The following is a 14,279-nucleotide window of genomic DNA, read 5'->3' on the forward strand; positions in this document are numbered from 1 at the left end:
AGCATTTATAACCAAAAACTTTAGAAAACAGCTGTAGCCATCTAACTGATCGCAAGTGATACATGTCATTTAGGGTCTTGCAGAACCAGACTTTTTTTTAGTTAATTGTTTGGTTGTGTTATTGCTATGTAAATGTGTGCTCAGGGCAAAAGGACATACACTTTTAAGTGCATTTTCAAGCAGAGGGCACATGTCATTACTACATTAGGAAGGTTAGACAATGATCAGGCCTTTTACCAGCTCTTCCTTATCAGACATAAGTGAAGACAGAGTTTTGACTTGTACTTGCTTAGGTGCTCCTCAAACTGATAGGCACCAGCCAGCCTGTTTTGCTTGAATTCAAGCCATCTCAGCCCTGGTGGGTTCAAAAGTTCAGCTGAGATATAAGTTGGATGCTCCTTCAAGGAGGCTGTGAAAAAGGGAGTGGGAAGGATTCTGGTACACACACATGTATTTGTGCCTATGTATTTGTGTGTATAGCAACGCCTCGGCCAGACTGAGTGGGAGGAAGAAGTGAGGGGGAGGGAAGTACTTTCCAGATTTCTAGCTAGTAGAGAAACTTCTTTAAAAATGTAATAACTAAAGATGGGGACTAAAGGGAGAGAGGGGAGCACTTGTACTTCAGTTTTGGAGCAATTTTAATCAGCCAAATAATGACCACAGAGTATCAAAAAGACATCAGATTGCATTTGGTGCCTTCTGTCCTGATCAGTACAAGAGTTACAGGCATGTCGGCTGATGTGACCTGCACCAAAGCGTTTGGAATCAGGAGGTTTTCTGGTGCCTTCCAAGTCCTGTGATCTCTTGCTCCAAATGGCCTAACTTATCAGAGCACACACAAGTCATCAGAGCATGCGTGACCAGCACCTCCCTGGTCACACACCTCTGCAAAGTCTGTTTTACATAAATGACTTGAAGTCTCCCAGCTTGCCGCATGTTGCCTGTGCAGCCCCCAAATGAATTCAGTTTGAACATCCCTAATGCTGTGCCTCTAGGGTGGATGTGTGCAGGGCTTTCCTCTTAATGCTCAAGTATATAGAATCCCCATTTCCTAGTATGTGAAAGCAGCTTTTATGAAAAGACATTTACAACTTAAAAGTACATCTTTGAACTTTGCATTGAATTTGCAGCAAAGGACAGCAGTTGCAAGTAATGGTCAAATTCTCCCCGCTCAGTGAATGGGGATGGAGAGTCCTGGCACCCCAAGGTGTTGGCTAGGCAGACTGGGGGAGGATTACAGCTGCAGGAAGTTGTACATGACCAACTGTGGGCATCAGTTGGGGTCTGTTAAATTCTCTACCCATCCAATGCTTCAGAAATTGAATTAGTGACCTGTGTAGCTTGTCTTGTTGTAGGTCATTTTGGGAAGAAAAGTAAAGATGCTACTTCAAGAAGGAGAAATGGCAAAGGGTAGTTGTTAATGCTGAAGGTAGTACTTTCTAACCGGTTTCCTTTGGCCAGAGTAAACCCTTTCTGATAAACGCAAATTTTCTTGTTGGGAATGGGATGGAGAAGGACACTTACCTCTGAGAGAGTTGAGAAAAATCCCCCCTCATTTACAACTTTGCAGCATTTCATTTCTCCTACCTCTGACTGCTGTGTAGGGTTACGGCACTGCTTTTAGTTCACAGTTAAAACAGGTCTCTCTACTTCCTTGCCTGCTCATAGTTGACCATGAAAAGAATCAACATGAATAAAAAAAGAATAATAACTCATGCCAGCTCGGCAAAGCTACATCTGTAAGGGAACTTACTGTGTTTATCTGTATGTTTAGTGTAGATCCCTAAAGAAACAAGCTTTCTACGATTGTACATACAGGTGTGTACATGTGTGTTTAACAGGTGGACAGGTCTGAAGAGTGCAATATTCCTCCAGCAGGACTAAATAAACTCATGCAAGGGGCTATCAGGTACCCATAAAACCAATTCTTTGATCTCCCAGCAGCCCCAAATAGCTTTCTGTTTAGCCCATTGGGCAAACAAGAGGGCAGGCGAGTAGCTGGTCACCACGCATGTTGTGCTGGGGCCATCAGCAAGCACAGGGCTCTTCACGGGACATGGTGCACGGCACTGTACTGCTTCTTCTGCCCAGTGGCAAGCAGGTGACAAAGAAGCAAAACACAAAGAACACATCTGAGTAGACAACTTGAGACCACATCAGGACAGATAATTAGCAGCAGTGCATTACACTCCGATTGTAGTGAATGTGCAAGCTGAATTAATCTGAATCTCTTTAGTCTGAAACACATGTACCACTGAGATCTTTAAAACCCCTGTCGGGTTGCCACCAAATCAGGCAGCACTTTTCTTTACCACCTGATGTGCATGAAACCACTGTCATCCTGGGAAGAGGAGTTGCTCTAGATCCTAACTGAAACCCCAGTTGGGTTTTTTTTCCCTTTTGTCTTATCCTGTGCAAGTTTCAGAGAGTCCCTGCTGGCTTAATCTTTGCACAAAAGATAGCTTTGAAAATGGAGGCTCTCTTTGTGAGTTCTTGGCACGAGAGACAGGTTTTAATCTAGAAATTGCAATGTGAGCCTTTTCTATTTGGAGGAGGCGTGGAAGTATGCGGCAAGTCCCAATTCCCCTTCCAACTGTAGCAGGGATATGAAACTATCTCCCCGCCTTCACAATGACATCTGTGAGCTGCAGAACCAAATTCTTCCTTTTTGCCGTCTGGCTTGATGAATTTTCATTATTTTTACAAAATGCATTAGCTCCAACAGCAGAAATTGCAAGCAAAATGTTGTGCAATGGGTATATAACCACCCTGTAGACTGTGGTTAAGACTTTTTCCTGGTAAGCAGAAGTGCTGTGCTCAAACACAACTGCGTAAGTATGGTATCAGAAACCAAGTTCCTCAGATGCCTGCATTATCTGTGGGTTATGGACTGGGAGGCAGTACTAGAGAAAGCAATCACTGACCATAGGTATTCATCTCTCGGAGCGAACTCACAGTCAAAAACCTTATGTGGAAATAAACATAAAATCTATTTTAGATCTTGTCTCTCTTGGCTAGCTTTAATATTTGCCACTCATCATGTTGACTTCTCAGAAACCCAATTCTTAGGCACTTAGTTGTCCACGTGCATTGGACTGAAAGCCTGAGTGGCGAACGTGGGGCCAGGCAGCCCTGTCACTAGGGAGCTGAGTCCTGCTGTGAATTTAGCTCATGGATTCCACCCCAATTAACAGAACTTCCTGCAAAAACGTTCCCTTTGGTAAAACACTACACCAAAAACCTCCTGCACGGACATACCTATTCAAAGCAAAACAAAACAAAGAACCCCATCCCCTCCATTCATCAAATGAACTTACAGATAAACCCTGGTCTTCTAAAATATATTTTAAAAATCTACTTCCTTTGCAAATGGCAGGAAGTTCATATTGCAAGACCAACTACATGACTCACCCCACATCTATGCTTTTGCTGAACCAGATAAACCTGCCAAAAACAGTTTCCAAACTGGAAATAAGTACTTATGTGAGGATATGAATAATATCAGGCAAATCTCTGACAAGGGCATGTGAATCTGCAATCTGTGGTGTTATTTATTTATATTTTTTATTAAGATCAGTGCTCTTGGTTCAAAGCTGCATTGGATAATTTTTGGAAGGACAACCGATCTGTATAGCTACATGTCAGCATCATCAAGGGATCCAAAGGCAACAACAAAAGGCTGTAGTAGAATAAAATTCCCAGAGGATGGGGTGTGATATTTGATGGGTCACACTGGGAATTCTTTTGACATGAACCAGCAAACATCAAGTACATTTTTTATAAAACATGTAGCTTAATCCAAAATTATCCCTGCTGTATTGTTAGTGAGAACAAGGGAACACCCAGTTACTTTTGCAATGACTAATAATATTACCACTGCTTAAATGTAAACAGTGTGCAGAGATCTTTCTAAAGAAATGCACAATATTTTTTGCAAAAAATAATGCTGTGCATTATTCAGTGCTGTGCACTTTTTTCAACTCTTTTTCCTTCTTTGCTGCTGCAGCACTACCACTGAAATTTCCTGTGTTAATGCTGGCACGGCAAGAAATACAATGTCAAAGGAAAGAAGAATAGTCTCAAAATTTGTTTCCACAGCATTAAAATAGGTGGAATTGCTACTCTTCAGTGGACTTTGAATCAGGTCTCTAGGCTGGTGGTTCTTCATTTGTGCCACCCTTTCCCCTGGAGCCTTGTAGGCATTGATTAGTTAATGGCTTTAAAGTGCTATTTGAATGCTGACATATTGTTACTGCCAGGTATTGGAACACATAGGCAGGTTTCTGCTCAACACATACAATTAGTCTTTCTCTAGCATGGAAGTATGCCATTTCCCTTCTTTATGCATATGTGTCTTTTTGTGTGCATATACTTACAATAACCCAGTTTAGTAAAACAACATAAAACAGTAAATCAAGGACTTGTTTACTTTACTCTTAAAAATCTTGGAGACCTATGCTGCAATCTCAAGTGAAAGCCACAGACAGCACTGGAGAGGGGTGGTGCTTTCAGATTAGTTTCAACAGCCCGTTCACTGGTACAGGAATGGACATCTGTGGCTGGGCAGATGTAGAGATGCTCTTCTGAAAAGGACAAGTGCATGACAGCTGCATAAAGCTGGTTTATTAAATAAAATAATATTTATAGTAGAAGCACTCATTAGCTTTTCAGTGGGCCCACGTGGGTGGCAACTTGTCTTGTCTCCCTAGCACAGTGGTTCCTAAAGTACACATGTCTGTACACGTACAGATACTGGTACAGGAGCCACTCGGCTGCTATGGGAATGTGGTGTGAGCAGTCATGCAGCCCAGCACAGGGTGAAAGCTCATGGAGGCAGCGGCTGTTGCATTGTCAGCAGTGCCATCCTGGCAAATTAAGCCTTGAAATTCCTGTTTTCCCTACCTGTCTTCTAAGTAGACTTTTTCAAGCAGAGGTGAATGATGCTCCTCAAGCTTTCAGCTGTGCTCCTTTCTGGCACATGGCAGGATTTGGCTCTCTGAGTACAAACTTTAGCAATTCCATCTTCACATAGTAAAATACTTCCTAACTTGGATTTTTGGAATGACTTCATTTTCTTTTGCAATCCACCAAACACCCTCAAAAGACACTGTAAATCACTGTGTTATTCTCGGTCATAACTAGCAAAATAGCTGGGAAGAGTGCTTGAGCTAGCGAAGGCTCAGTTTGGATGCACACACTCCCAGGCTTTCCTACTCATGTGGGCTAGCAGACTCCTGGGGGCTTCTACCTGCCTGTCTCCAACATTTTTGAGGGTCCAACACTACATGTGATTTAAATAACAAACAAACTGCAAAGGTCAAAGCAAAAGAAAACACTTCAGTTCTCCGGTTTGTTCCAGACTCAGTACTTGTTTTTACTGCAGACGACTGCCTTTAGTGCACAGGGAACAGTTCATTCCATTTGAATCTCTGGAGCTTTCAGCCCCTTCCCCAAAAAGCAGCCAAGCACAGCAGACTGAAAAACTGCTTGAGGATGGGCCAAACCACACAGTTCAGACACTGACCCAGATCTGTTTTCTGAAGGACTGAATGTTTCTGAGCTAGGATTTTGTTTCACGGTCAGATGAAGGAAGGATTAATCCCTCGGAAAATTAGTCAAGCCCATCTTCTTGTTCTAGCATTTGCACTTGTTCCAGCATTTGCACTTGTTCCACAACTTTAGGAGCCACTGAGCTAGACAGATCTTCCACAACAAATACAGCAAATCAGTGATTTGATGACATAATTTTGACAATGTGACTTCAAAATAGGCTCAGTTGCAAATTAAATTATTTGTGATGGTTTCATTGGTTTCCTGGCCTCGCAGTTTAAAATGAGTATGAAAAAGCTTAGACCTTTTATGATGAAAAAAACAAAGAAAGCACACACACAGCAGCACTGTGTCTTAGAATGACAAATGCTTCTCTTGTGTTGTTTTAGAAATACTTTTCATCCTTGCAGACATTAACTAATCAAAGGTAAGAAAACATGATACGAAGTTTCCTTTATAGTACACTTGGTAATATTTCAGAGTTACTGCTGCACAACACGGTCTCTCGCCATTTCATGGTGAAAAAGGAACCAGGCTTCCAGGGTTCTTTTTCTGAAGGCAGCACTTTCTGACTCAGGTGCAGAAGCTGGGTTAGGAGGAGAGACGTTAGCATGCATTTGAAGAGCAACAAGCTTTTATAAACTGGACTTAATAAGCTTATTGTATAGCCGAGAAAACAGAGGCAAAGAGTTTAACAGAGTTTCACGGTTTCAGGAATTTCTGATTTCCTCTTCAGGCCACTACATGAAGGAGTATGATAACACGCTGTGGATTTCATCAGTTTGAGTCACAGTAACCTGCCATAAAAGTGAGGTTGTTGAGTGAAATCACACACATGGGGTAAGTGTGCTTTACAGAAGAGCCATAGAAAAAGCAGCTCAGGCTGTCACAGTTTAACCCGCCCCTTAGCGGGTGGCTACATGCAGAACTGTGTATATATTCTTTACTCAGCAGACCAGGGCCTCTTTTTGGAATAAACGATTAGTTGCGCTTCTTGCCAAAGAGCTGTTCGCTGGGAAACTCACATGGCACTTCCAGCACTCGCTGCACCCTCTGAACTTCATCAGAAGTGCGTGAAGGCATTATTTTGTTTCTACTGCAGAGTTCCTTCCTAGTGGTCACGTTAATATATGAGCATAAGATTTTGCAACTCAGGATCTGGTAAACAGACTTATTTTTATATAGTAGCACATACGTCCACACGATTTTGACCACCTGTGCCAGGACCCCGCTGTCACAGTCCTTTGCTCAGCCTTTCCCAAGACCGTTACTGTTTTGGTCCTTGGGCAAAGCCCTTGCGCACACTCGCCTCTCCTCACCAAATTGTGTGAAACCCCTTCTTCCCGGCACGGTGACGCTTCGGGAAGCAGGGCGGCAGGTCTCAGCCGTTCACTGCTCCCAAAGCTGGCCCGGAAAGGGGCCTGTCAGAGTTGAGCCTCCCCCCGGCTGGGCTGCGCGCCTGGAGGAAGGGGGGACCCGGGCTTGCGGATGTGCGCCGGGGTTCCCCGCTGATATTTAGGCACCCTGTGCAGACCGGGTATCCGGGGTGTAGCCGCCGCAAACGTCTTCGGGCGACGGGGGGAGCCCTGGGGCGCGGGGACGGGCGGGCGGAGCCCCGGAACGGGTGGCGGCCCGCCCCGTGCTCCCGTCGGGGAGGCGGTGGCGGCGGCGGGCAGCGCCGCCCGGCGGGCGGGGCGCGGGCTATAAATCCGCCCCGCGGCGGCGGGCGGGCGGCGGTCAGAGCGCGGCAGCGGCGGCGCAGGGAGAGCGGTACCGCAGCAGGTAAGGGAGGGTCCCTCCGTCCACCCACCTACCTACCTACCTACCCACCCACCCACCCACCCACCTACCCATCTATCTATCTATCCAACCAACCATCTACCTACCTATCCATCCATGCACCTACCTATCCATCCACCCACCCACCCACCCACCCCTGTGGGCCTCACAGCCCCTTCGAGGGTGCATCCTTGCATCACCCTGCTCCTTTTTAGTTTTTCTTATCAATAAATCCCTTTCTCCCCCTCCTTCCAAGCAGGGCTTTCCCGGCTGCCGGTGGGGGAGCGGGTGGCTCTTGGCGGGATGGTGGCTGTGCGCTGGCGGGAGGGAACACTAGACGGAGCATCCAGGGCCGTACCCTGGCCCTTCTCGGTGGTGGGGGCAGCTGCTGGATGATGCTGCCACAGTCCAGGCTCCCCTGGCACCAGCGGACTGGGCTGGGCTGGAAAACAGCTGTGAAATGAAGGCACATACTTCTCCCTTGGAAGTTGACTGCTGGCGCTTGTTGCTTGTGTCTCTGCTCTCGTAGCTCTGCGTTGGATTTGGAGCAGAGGACAGACTTGACTGGTGTCCAGCCTTTACTAGTCAGTTGTTTCAGTGGGGTTATTGTCTTCATATGTGATGGTAGGTGCAGTTTGCCGTCCGTGCTTCCAGGCACTGCTCAGGTTCAGAGCACTTCATGGTAGTGTTTGCAGTGGAGGCGCAGCTGCGTACTGTGTCTGATGAAATAAGTGATTTCACTTCTGCTAGGAAGGATGTTTTGGTTAACACTTTCCACTGTGTTATGGTTTTCCTATGAAACACTTGCAAACTGGCATTGCTCACTGTTTTACCCACTGTTTTATAAAGACCACAGTGCCTGATTTTGCACCCCATCCCCAGAATAGGACTCCCTTTAGGCTTCAGATAGAAGTATTTACCAACTATGTTATTTGGACATTTTTCCCCTCAGTTATCTGTTTAAATAGGAACTGTATTTTGAACCTAGAAAATGCAGTTGTAGTGGCGTGGAAGAGGTCAAAGACAACCTGAAGCTTTCTGTCCGGACTCTCTGCAAGGTGTTGCACTGTTTTGAATTCTTCTGGCTTTTTGTCAGCTTTTTTTTTTGTGTGTGTCCAAGTGTGTCAAAGATACACAGCTGCTGAAAAACTCACCATTCAGGGCAAGCAATGGAAATAGCCTGTAAACGGGAGCTATCAAATGCTTCAGGTAAACATGTGAGAAGCCTGCCTTGCTGTTTTTAGTCTTGGCTGTTACAGGCATAACTTACATCAAAACTTCTGCCAGTGGCATTAAGCTGGTGCACTTTGAACTTGGCTCTGGGAACATGTTTTTTAAAATTTTGTGCTCTTTTAAACAGTCTAACGTAGTTTGACATAGAATGACTGTGTTTTTATCACAAGTACTTGAGTAAACAGCAGGCAGCTAATGCTGTACAATGTCCTGTGCACAGCAAGAATTTAATGACTGTGGATGAAATGGTAGAACTCAGGAGTAGGCGCAGCAAAAATAAAGTGTTCCTTAAAGGTTTGTACAGTCCCCTGAGCACTAATAAGCTCTGTGCCCTTCAAGAAGAATAATGCATGAATGTGTTCAGGAGGAACTGTTGTGTGTTTTGACATGGAAAATACAGATGCAGTGGAAACAGGTTTTAACGTAGTAATGAGAGACTCCTTTAGGGTGTGTATGGTTTCTGTACCTAATATTTTTCAGTATAAACTGAACAGATGCCATGGCATAACGGTTTGGGGAACTGGAGACCGCAACTTCTGAGTTCCTTGCCCTGCAATTCAGCAGATACCTGAATGGGCTGGATTTCAACTTTGAACCAAAATTTCTACAATCAGTGAACTGAAAGATGAACTCATCCCCTTGAGAATGGGCACTCTGCAAAAGTGGCTGGCCTTGAACCAGGCTGCGGGAGAGGAGTCTAGATGGTCTTGACAATCTGGGGTTTTCATCTGTTTCCCTTAGGAAAAAGGGTTTGTGTACTGATTCCCTACATTCATTGGCCACTTTGCCCAAGGTGACAGCAGGAGAGAGATATCAAAGTGTCAGGCGTCCACGGAATTTGGCAGTAGCCAAAGAAGTTACACCCACTGCTGAGGGAGCACTGCCACATGCACCTGCCTGTGTTTGGGAACCATCGTCCACACCACCAAAAAAACAGACTCTCTTAAGTTTTTCTGTTTCTCCCCTACACAATGGCTTTTTTGTTCTTGCCAAAATAAAAAGGAATGCTAAAACCGTGACAGATGATCTGGGTAGACTGTATGAATGCTCAGTAAAAAAAGCAGAATCACCCAATTTTCTTCACTCCAGTGGGAGATACTCTGCTCTTTGAATATTCCTTTTTTGCACTATGACAGTTACGTGGGGACATCACGGTGCATGTTGGGAAGCACTTTGGCATGGGAGTCTGGTCCTTAAAAATACTTATAAGGCAGTTGAATAATTTGCTCTTGTAGTTCAGGTGGGATTAGCAGTGAACTGTTGTGAGAAAAATTCTTTGATTCAGATTTTTAAACCAAAGTGATTAATTTGTTTGACTGAAGTGCAACATACATCTTCTCATGAGCAGCTTAAGGGATTTTTGGCAAACTTTTAACTTCCCACAGAAAATACTGTTTTTTCACTTAACTTCATTAGAGCCTGAGAATCTGTTGCACAAAATGTGGAGCATATATGTAATGAGACATTTCCTGCTTTTATTGTCTCAAAAAAGACAAAGAGTGAAAGAACGGATACAGAAGGGGTGAAACTGGATTGAAGCTCTTCAGAATGAAGACAACTAGAAACTGTGAAACTGTCAAAAATAATACAAATTCTAATTGTGGTGGATCAGCAGTGTTTACATTATGCATAAAGCTGGAAGCTTAAGGCAGCAAAAGCCCGTTTGCTGTCAGGGGAGAGTACAGCCTGGGAAACCAACGGCCTGAATCAGTTCAGTCCCAGCAGTATGCAGCAAGAGTGACTGTCTCTAGTTGCTCTGGTTTGACCACTTGAAAGGAAAACCTTCCAAAATCCGGGAGATGCAACTGTTTGATATTAATAGTGATGAAATGCTGGTTCTTGAGACCAAGTACGACTTCCAGCTGACAGTTTGTTTACATCTAACTTCCACATCGTGTCACAGCACCTAGAAATCTCAGGCAGAAGTACAGAAGAGCCCACTTTGTCCTGTCACTGTTTCGCTAAATAAATGGTATTGTATGTAGACTGCCCTTTAGCTTCAGCTTTTAGGTGTAAATTTGTAAGTTTACCTAATGTGCGATGGTGCTGCCCCTGCAGCCTGCTTGGTGAAGAACTTTCCCGGACTGTTGAGTGGGGAGCAGATCTCCACCTGTCAGCAGGTCAAGGAAGCAATAGTTACCCCTCTGCCATCTGTCAAAAGCTCTGTCCCAAAAGTTGCAATTACCTTCTAGTACTGGAAAGTCATGGGAAATATTCTGAAACTGTTTAAAAGGCTGAGAGTAAGGCTATCCCATTTTCAGGTTTGGTGGTGTGTGTTGCTACGGATGACTAAAACCTGGGTTAGGCCTCTTGGAAATCAGTGGCTATGAATATAATGGCTATTGAACTTGGTGTTTCTCTCAAATGCTGGTGGTTTTTTTTCCCCTATCTGTGTCACTTCCAGAGCCCTGGGTCACTGCAGCGGAGCCAGTCAGTGGGAGGTAATCCCTATTGTTAATTCCCTTTGGCTGCGGAGATGGAGCAGCAGTAAGGAACCATTCAGGGCTTCTCCTGAATATGTGATCATGTATCGTTAAAGTGTTGTTATGACATAATTAAACCCAGTACTGAGCGCCCATGAGAATCAGTACCATTATTCACCATTTAATCCAGCACAGCAAGTGCTCACAGAGTAAAGCCTGCAATTATCCAAGTTTCAGACTCGAATGTGCAAGCTCCTATGTTGGACGATGCGGGAGATGAGTTTAGTTTTACTTTTAGCTAAGGGCTGCTGCAGGATCAGGCCTGTTTTGTTTCCCAACTGGCAGGAGAGCGTTGTCTTTGGATAATGCCCAGCGGTTTGTTGTCAAATGGGGTGTTCGCCACGCAGAGGTGCTCCGCAATGTGCTTGCTGATGCACAGCTGGACTGCCTGGGCTGATGAAATTTTCCACAGCTGTATCTGTTTGTACAAAGCAGGATGTATGTCAATTTTACTGCTCTTCTTTTGTGTGGCTGATCACGTTTCCTATGTTTCTTTTGGGTTTTGTGCTACTTCCTTTCAGTTAATTGTCACAATTTTAATATATCTTTTTCATCTGTCAGTCAGGTTTTTTCTCTTTATGGCTGGAAGCTGGTCAATGCAGATCTTCCTTTTCAAGCCCTGTTTTTCACTACTTTTCCAAGCCTTTAACTGGCTGCTTCCTGTCTGAACTAAGTATAGCTTCAAAAGTATAGCTCTTTTAGCTTCTTTTCTACCATGGATGTCCCAGTCTGCTAGTACTGTATGGGTGATGTCAAAATTAATGGAAAGAGCAAACCTTAGAAGCTAGTGCAGCATGAAAACCTAACTGACTGTAAAACAAATCTTCCCATGTGCTTTCAACCATCCCTTCGGTTTTGTGTGTGTGTTGTGTTTTTTTAATGTCCTTGCCATTTTACCACTCTTCCAACTTGACTTCTTTAAGAAATGCTGATTTTTTTTTTTAGGAAGCAAAAACTAAGTGCTAAGGATCTTAATCTGTAATGTCCCTGACAAAGACTCTGTAGGTGGAGGCACTGATGTTCAAAGCAAAAGAGTCGTAATATATTTTATTTATATACATGTGTGTTTATTGGTAGGCATAAGGTGAAATGGAAAAGTAATCAGCAAAGTAGACTGCAACTTTTAAAGGAACCTTTATTTGTGAACACAGTAAGCAGACATCCAGATGGGAAATGCACTGAGGAAGGAAGAATTGCTTTTGCTGTGGGTTTTTCATTTACTTCCTTCAGGAAGCTCATGTGCACCTTGTCAAACTAATGCTGTCATTTTCCTACTGCTATAGTTCTAGAGTGCTCTAAAGATATTTTGTATATATTGTATGTAACATACCCCTGCTAAATTTTAAGATGCATTTGTGTCCTTGGACAAAGTTGAGACATACTGGGTTATGTGACTATTCTATGAAATAGAGGCATTGAAGAGTTTTATGATGACCCTTTATATTTTGGCAAATTGAAAATACTGTTTTTTTTCCTAGATGATATAATTTAAGAACACTGCATTTTTTTTTCATGTGAAACATACTGAATTTTATGAATTTTATGTATAAAATCCCAATCTTAAACAAAAACTTGGGCATGCATAACTCCAACCCATCTTGTAAACAAAGCCTGAAAAGTGATAACTGTAAGTTCTCTGCTTGGTGTAATAGATGCTAATCTGGAGCATGGATGGGTAAAGTTTTGGAAAAAAGTCAGCTGAGGATGAAGAATTGCTTTTTGCCCACTTTGAAGGATTTTGAAAGGCCTTGTTTTGAGAAGCAAGGAGTATTCTGGCATTGGATGGTGCTGACTGAGACACTCCCTCACCATTCCCATCTGTTGTGATACAGGCAGGAGTGTGCTCAGCCCTTAGGAAGATCACGTTGTATTTCTAGGTGCTGAGGCTTGCAGGCAATGGAAGACTGTTACCCAAACCTAGTCCCGAGTAGTTCAGCATGTGCAAACGCTTAAATCTGGGTAATTTTATAATGGGACTTTCTTGGTAAGAATGAAAGATGTGTCCATTACACAATGGTGGCCATTTGTGCAAAGTTTGAGTCCAGATAAAGATCCAGAATGCTAAAGTTCATCCTAGAAAAGGGGACTGGGAGCTCACAGGAACAAAATAATAGCCATAAATTATGCTTTCCTCCTCAAAAACAAACAAAAACTCTCTGACACTTATCATGGAAAACTTCAGCCCAGACATCTTGGCAAGGGTTATAAAGAGAACTTGTAACAGCAATGGGCAAGCAATTTTAATAGGTGGTAGAACAAGTTGTATATGTACTCAGAAGCTGTAACCCATATAGTATGACCTAATGAATAAATGTAAATTAAGATACATCATCAACCTTAGCTGTGATGTTTTGTAATTTAAGTACTTATCTTTGCAACATCAACATGACAATGCAAAACACATAAAAAGAAACCACTGTATACTTGCAAGGGTGCAACCTAGAGAGCCAGATAGCATTCCTCATCTCTGAGTATACAACAAGCCTGTCCCTTCTGGAATAATCTCAGTACGTTTTTGCCTCTAACTTGCACAGAACCACCCACTTTTTGAAGCAGTTGCAGCTGGGCAGAAGCTATGATCTATTAAAGCATGGCAGATTGAGAATAGGAGGGGGTGGGGAGCATGGCCTGACACTGGTGAGCTGCAGGAACAATAGCTTGTTTCTTGTCTGTTTAGACTGCAATCTTTGTGGCAGAAACGGTCTCTTCCATGTTATGAAATGCTTAATGCATCTTTGCAGTATTTGTTATTTAATCTGCACCCAAAGCCCAGCCTAACACCCAGGTGCGAGGCAAATGTCAGGATCTGTACCGATTCATCGCCTTTAATCTCTGCTTCAGACCTTTATGTTTGCAGTCAGTTGAAGGAGGAGTGGGGCAGATGCAGAGAAGGATGTTGGGAGGATGCTAGGAGGGTGCTGGGGCAGTGGAAGGAGACAAGCTGGCTTGGTGGGGTAAGAAAACGAAGCCTGGGAAGGCAGCTGATTGCTCTTCACTCGTTCCAGCCTGTGGTGCTGACACCCACAGCCTGGAGTCATTTAAAGCTAAAGGACAATATTGGCACCAGTACAAATGGGCATCGTGTGTTTCCAAATAGACTTAGGCTGCCACTCCGATGTCAGATTTCTTACGAAAGCCCCGGGTTCCCCTACCTCCACCCTGTGCCATCACGCTCTGCAAGGACTGTGTCGTGGTTTAACCTCAGCCGGCAACTGAGCACCACACAGCCGCTCG

The 14,279-nt window shown here is 44.0% G+C and overlaps 1 protein-coding gene across 1 annotated transcript in view; it reads left to right on the forward strand.

Moving 5' to 3' along the window:
- The first annotated feature begins 7,276 nt into the window (after positions 1-7,276).
- Positions 7,277-14,279, forward strand: part of NDRG1 (N-myc downstream regulated 1) — a 40,219-nt gene continuing 33,216 nt past the window's right edge. The window contains exon 1 of the mRNA XM_076329060.1: positions 7,277-7,332. The gene's annotated coding sequence lies outside the window, so the exon portion shown is untranslated. The remainder of the gene's footprint in view (positions 7,333-14,279) is intronic.

The sequence above is a fragment of the Aptenodytes patagonicus genome, chromosome 2 (genome assembly GCF_965638725.1).
Source record: "Aptenodytes patagonicus chromosome 2, bAptPat1.pri.cur, whole genome shotgun sequence".
NCBI classification, from domain to species: Eukaryota; Metazoa; Chordata; class Aves; order Sphenisciformes; family Spheniscidae; genus Aptenodytes; species Aptenodytes patagonicus.